The sequence below is a fragment of the Rhinolophus sinicus genome, linkage group LG04 (assembly GCF_036562045.2).
Source record: "Rhinolophus sinicus isolate RSC01 linkage group LG04, ASM3656204v1, whole genome shotgun sequence".
NCBI lineage: Eukaryota > Metazoa > Chordata > Mammalia > Chiroptera > Rhinolophidae > Rhinolophus > Rhinolophus sinicus.
Window position 1 is genome coordinate 90,794,659 of NC_133754.1, and position 7,061 is coordinate 90,801,719.

Consider the following 7,061-nt stretch of genomic DNA (forward strand, 5'->3'; position numbering starts at 1 on the left):
TTAAGTATACATTTTCTGAATGTTGATGAATGCATACATCTATGCAACCAAACTCTTTTCAGTATATAGAACATTACCAGCACTTTAGAAAGTTTCCTCATGCACCTTTCTAGCCAATTCCTGACACTACTCCTATAGAAGCAACTGCTATTTGGAGTTTTTCCACCAGAGATTAGTTTCATCTATTGCAGAACTTCACATAAATGTAATCATATCATACGTAGCATTTTGAGTCTGGCTGCATTCACACAGCATAATGTTTTTGGGATTCAATCACCTTGTTGCTTATGTCAGTAGTTTTTGGCTTTTGATTACAGAGTTGTATTTGATTGTACAGTTATGCCACCGTTTGTTTATCCATTCTTCTATTGAGAGATACCACAGCTATTTTGGATATAATGAAAACTGCTGGCAACATCTGTGTGTTTTTGTGAACATGTTTTTCTTTTTATTTGAAGTTGGAGGATATTGTGATGGGGGTTATTGGGTGGCAAAAGCTGTTCATCAGGCACTTCATGACACCTCTGCTGGTACTCAAAGAAATCATCCAATTCCCTTATAATAGGAAAGGACCTGCATTTCTTATCTTGCTCTTGACAGCCTCACGCCCCAGGATTGGGACTCCATTCCTCAGTATTTCCATCTGCAATAAACCTGCAGTCTGTTCTACTTCTTTAAATTATGTATTGATTTAGGCCCAGAATCAGCCAGGGGAATTGTCTCATTTATGTGGTACTTGGTTTGGAAGTTAGTCTTTTCTCTTGTTCTTTTCTAACCCTCAGTGCCAGCCTGTCATCATATACCAAGCCATAGTTTATAAAAACTACTTATGGATGCCCAAATATAGTGTCAGGAATCCCGGTTCCACAGGTTCTAATGTGTAGAATAACTATTATTCAAATCAAGAGAAAGTTCAGAGAGAACAGCAAACGCATATGGTAGCTATTACAATAATGTGCATACAAGATGTTTTTATTCCATGCTTGTTTAGTTAATATATGTGAACATGAAAAAGAATGAGCCTTAAGTGTTTGGATAGAGTAGATCAAAGTGCTATTTCAGTTTTCTGCGTTTATGTCAACAGCACTTATGGTAAATACTTATGTATATTAGATATTTAATGAATGTCCATTGAATTTACTAATAAACGAATGAATGTTAAGTAGGTCTTCCCTAAAAGGAACATGTTAAGATACAACAAACATTTTTCTCTGTTATTTGATAGGGGGTGTGAGCCGCAGCTGGTCAGAGCTGACAGGTGCAGTGAAAGATATGTAAGTATCAAGTATCTGAGTGTGTGTAGGAGCAGGCTGTTTCATGTCATGTATCAGGTGTGAATGGATTATAGAGACAGTCTATAGCAGTTTAACAAATATGGTTTCTTATAGTTTTGTCCAACAGAAATACCATGAAAAAAAGCAACAGTGAAGTTATTTACATAAAATTGAAGCTATAACTATGTGAGATGAAAGTACTGAAATATGGTTAATTCAACTGATTTAATAAATGAGTATTATACAAATGCAGAGAATGATCATTCTTTGTGAATCTTGTAAAACAATAAATATGTTGTGAATTAAAAACTGAAAACAGCTCAATTACTAACCCCAAACTTGTTAATTATACCCCAGCTTGAAGACTCAAATACAGTGTGAGAGGCCCAGCCGCTGGTGAAAACACAAAAAAGAAAAGGGATCGAGGGAAGGAGAGAGGGAGAGACTATCAGAGGAAGAGAGAGATAAGGGAGAGAGAGAGGCGAAGTTCCAAGCATGCCTTTTGCAAAGGAGAAAAGGAATTCACATAAAGTGTGACAAGAGTTTTTAAACTCCTGAGGCACGCATCTAGCCAACTAGAATCAATGTACCACTGGTCTTGTTCAGGACAAGATTACTTATACCTTTCCTGTCAGGAATGCCTCTGTGGCTATGGATCAAAAGCCAACATTCCCAAATAGGAGCCTAAGTAAAATGAGAGTGGTCATAATATTAACCGATGCACTTACAAGCATCGATACTTATCACAAAGAGCATAAGGATTCAAGGCCAGATCAAGCATACACAGATATAAATTAGTTCAAAGCAAATCTCTAATTTTCTGTACATTTTCTCTATCTTTCTATAAATATTTCTATATGCAACCATATACATTTTTATAATCTAATTGATTTAGTTTTAAAATTTATTTTAGTTTATTTTTGCAGTTTTAATTAATTTTTCAGCTATAGTTGACATTCAATAATATTTTATATTAGTTTCAGGTATACAGTGTAGTGATTAGACATTTATGTAATTTATGCAGTAATCCCCCCAATTAGCCTAGTACCCAACTGGCACTGTACATAGCTGTTGCTACATTACTGACTATATTCTCTATGCTGTAATTTACATCCCTGTGAAATCTCACCACTTGCAACAACATGGATGGACATAGAGGATATTATGTTAAGTGAAATTATGCTAAGTTAGACTGATAAAGACAAATACCATATGATCTCACTTATACGTGGAATCTAAAGAAAATAAACAAACAAAACAGAAACATACTCATAGATAAAGAGAACAAACTGATGGTTGCCGATGGGAAAGGGGTTGGGAAGATGGGTGATAAAGGTAAAGGGATTAGGAAGTACAAATTGGTTGTTGTAACCATATGCATTTATATTAAGCTAAACATGAGTTCATACTGATGTCTGCAAAACTAATCCATTATCATGTGGATAATTTTAGCCTTTCCCCTTGTGTATTAAAATATCTTACACATAATAGATTTTTAAATGCAAAGCCTTAACTTAAAATACTCCAAGCACCCCAGAATGGACTCTGAGCTTGCGTGGACTAGCAGAGGGACATAGTTATATATAGTTGTTCGTCTGAGTGATGCACTTCTGACTAGGAAGATTATCCTCTTCAGATAACCCTTCGTAAAAGATACATGATCAAATTAGTCATCTCTGGCAATGAATTAAACCTGTTGGTTATCTTGCACGTTACTGGTTCTTAGACCTAGAAAACCATTAGAATTGATTTATAGATTAAAGGAAAGAAAAAGCAAAGCAAAGCAAAACATTTTACCCTAAAGTGACTGAATTTGATTCTGACCTCAGAGAATGCTCACAGAAATATGTACCCTAGTGAAAAACTCTGTGCCCACAAATTTGACAACTTAGATGAAATTGACCAATTCATGGAAAGACACAAACTACGAAAAGTCACACAAGGAAAAATAGATAATCTGAATAGGAATATACTACTAAAGATATTGAATCAATAATTAAAACCTCCCAAGAAAGAATCACCAGGCCTAGATGGTATCACTGTTAAATTTACCAAACATTTAGGAAGACATCATACCAATTCTCTACAATCTGTGCCAGAAAATAGAAGCAGAATAATGCTACGAGGCCAGCATTACTCTAATACTAAAACAAGATAAAGATATTACCTGAAAGGAAAACTATAGACAAATATTTTTTATGAATACAGTTACAAAAATTCTCAACAAATATTAACAAATCAAATCCAACAATGTATAAAAGAAGCACATACCACAACCAAGTAGGGTTTATTACAGAATTGTAAGATTAGTTCAACCTTTGTAAATCAATTAATATAATTCATTATATGGAATAAGTAAATCCATATGATTGATGGTTATGTTTAGTACTGTAGTTGTGGTGATGTTATCACAGGTATATGTTCAAACTCATCAAGATGTATGCAATTTTTTATATACCAATAATACCCCAATAAAACTTAAAAAAAGAAAAACAAACATATCCTTATATGGATACGGAAAAAACATTTGACAAAATCTAACATCTATTCCTGATAAAAACTCTCAGCAAACTATAAATAGAGCAATTCCTCAACTTGACAAAACTTGTGTTATTAAAAGAAAGAAAAGAAAAAAACAAAGTGAAAGTGCTGACTAAGTAAGACTTAATGAAATAGTTAATAAAGTTTTAAGATGTTGACGTGCTATTGATATTAAGGATGATTTGAATTGTTGAACATGAACTGACATTGAATAATGAGAAATATCATTTGCATTGATTAGGTTACTTCAAGAATTTGGTTCTGGAAATATTTCGTTGTTGAGAATATTGTTTATCTCTTTCTTAATCATAAATAATATAAATATCTTCTGGCAATCTATATTGGGAGTTCCACTTGTTAGAACTATTATGAAATAAAGCCAGAAAAAATAATTAAACTGTTTTGAGAGTTACTTTATTATAATCTCAAGTTATTCATTTGGAATGTGTATTTAAAATTAATATTTGGGGTCAAGTATTTTGGCTCCTGCTCTAAGAAAGTAGAATTTTTTTTCCCGGAGGCAAAAACCATCTGTTAGAGAGGCGAGGAAGATTCAGGTGCCCTTTTCCTCTACTTTAACCTTTGGTCCATGAGAAGGGGAGACTTTCCTATTTCTCTATTCACATCTTTTTGGCTTTTTCCCAAAACAAGAGCAGTTGATAATTTAATTCAGGACCTAATATTCATTGGGCTGTGCTTCACTAGGGGGAGGAGTTATTGTATCATTAATCTATTCTCTCTCACTTCCTGTTCCCATACACTAAGGTGACAAGCACGGGCCAATTTCTTTAAAAGGCACTTCTAGTGTCCTTTTTTTGTTTCATCCTCAGCCACCAACAAGCAAGGATGGTCTGTCTGAAAACACAATGAATCTAAATTCAAGCCTCACATAGATTTCTTATCATAAACCACATACTCCAATCACAAATGGTACTAAGACTTTATCATTGAAAATATTAGAATTTTATATCATAGCCCACAAGTCAGAACACTTTGACTTGTGGAATAGCAGTTTGACCTGTATTTCTATAATATACATTCAGTTTCATTCTCTAAATAATACAATCATAAGTTAGGGGTAGAGGATGACTGACTTTTGGAGGAGGATAATTTAAGCTTTGGATATGTTGGATTTGAAGTAATTGTGAAATACGGTAGATAAACCTCAAAAGCATAATACATATGTAGGAACCTTTCATTAAAACTCAGATTATAAGTAAGGGCTAGAGATACAGTGTTGAGTTTCAAGACAGTAAAATAGTTTTGCAGTTGGATGGCTTTGAATAAAGCAGTTTTCATCTTAGACTGGTTCCAAATGTAAAGGAATATAAGGGCTTTCTGCTCTGAATAATAAAAAGTGTTAGCATCATAGAGTGTGTCTGAACAGTAGAACCATAGAGATATTCAAAAGTTTCTTTTGCAGTCACTATGGAAGGCAATGTGGAGGTTCCTCAAAAAATTAAGAATCGAATTACCACATGACCCAGCAATCCCTCTCCTGGGTATATACCAAGAAATTCTGAAAACATTTATCCATAACATGGAAACAACCAAAGTGGCCATCAATAGATGATTGGATAAAGAAGATGTGGTATATACAGACAGTGCCAAAAAAATGTATACACATTTTAAGAAAGGAAAAAAACTGCATTAAAATTGTAATATTCAACATATACCAATAGCAAAAGATGAATACAAGTCACATATAAATATTTTTTTGGCACCCCCGGTATACACAATGGAATATTACTGTGCCATAAGAAAAGATGAAATAGTGCCATTTGTGACAAAATGGATGGATCTTGAGATTATTATGTTAAGCGAAATAAGTTACGCAGAAAAAGTCGAGAACGATATGATTTCACTGATATGTGGGCTATAAAACTGAAAGCAACAAAGGAACAAGACAAAGAAAGAAAAAAACAAAACTCATAGACACAGACAATAGTTTAGTGTTTACCAGAAGATAAGGGACGGGGGCGGGGTGGTAGATGAGGGTAAATGGGATCAAATATATGGTGATAGAAGGAGAACTGACTCTGGGTGATGAACACACAATGAGATATTTAGGTGATGTATTATAGAATTGTACCCTGAAACCTATGTAATTTTACTAACCATTGTCACCCCAATAAATTTTAATTAAAAAAGAAGTTTCTTTTACTTTTGTCACTGGAAGTTGAATTGTAGACTCTCCATTTTGTTTTAAACTTTGTAACAATGCTTATGCAGTTGTTATCCTGAGACTTGACCTAATTGAACCATATTAAATAACAAGGGGCTGAAGAGAGTCATACAAACTTGAAGATTAGTACTTTAGAGTCATTAAGCTCTTGCCTCTGGACCCACACAAACTTTACAGTCATGGGAAGTATACAGTGAGTATAATAAGTAGAGTTTATTCCTCTTTCTATTCTACCACTTTCTAGTCATATAATCTTGGGGAAGTTACTTGAGCCTTCTGAGCTTCAGTTTCCTCATTTATAAAATGAAGGTATAAATATTAACATGTTATCAAAACACCACCTAGTTAACAAGAATTTTATGAAACCAAAGAGGAACTGTTTGTAAAAGTGCATTGTAAACCTGAGTTCTGCATATAAATCTTAACTGCTATTAATTCTAAATAATTTCCTGAGAAAGAAGCTAAATATTCTCCTATATTTCTTTATTGAATATTTTAGTTGTTTAATATTCTGTAAGAGACTCAGGAGTTTTCTTTAGGAATTGATTAGACATCTCAGAAAAGTCTAGCCTTAGTGGTTCCCTGTGCATATCTTTCCCTAAGACTACATTTATTGTTTTCTTTCTGTAATTAGATCATCATATAGTTTTTAGTCAAAATATGTTTCACAAGACTTACCAAATCTGTTCTTTCTATTTTTTCTCAGCATTCTCTAAATATAGCTTTTGGGTGATAATTACATCTTTTTTATATAATGTATATTGCAAGCTCAGTCTGACAGGAATATATTTATAAGGCTCAGTTAAATTGTTGATATGAAATTCTTCAAAAGTTGAAGGTTACACATCACCGTCTCCTTTGGGAGATAAGATGTATTTAGGATACATAACTATAGCATGAGGCATAATTTGAGCAATGCCTTTAAAATACAGTGTGCTAGAGGAAAAGAGGAAACATGTCCAAGAGATAGTCACTAGACAAATTTGGCTGAAGCACAGAGTGCCCATAGGGGAGAAGTTGGACATCAAATGATAAAATAGGATGGATTCAGATTGCTACAA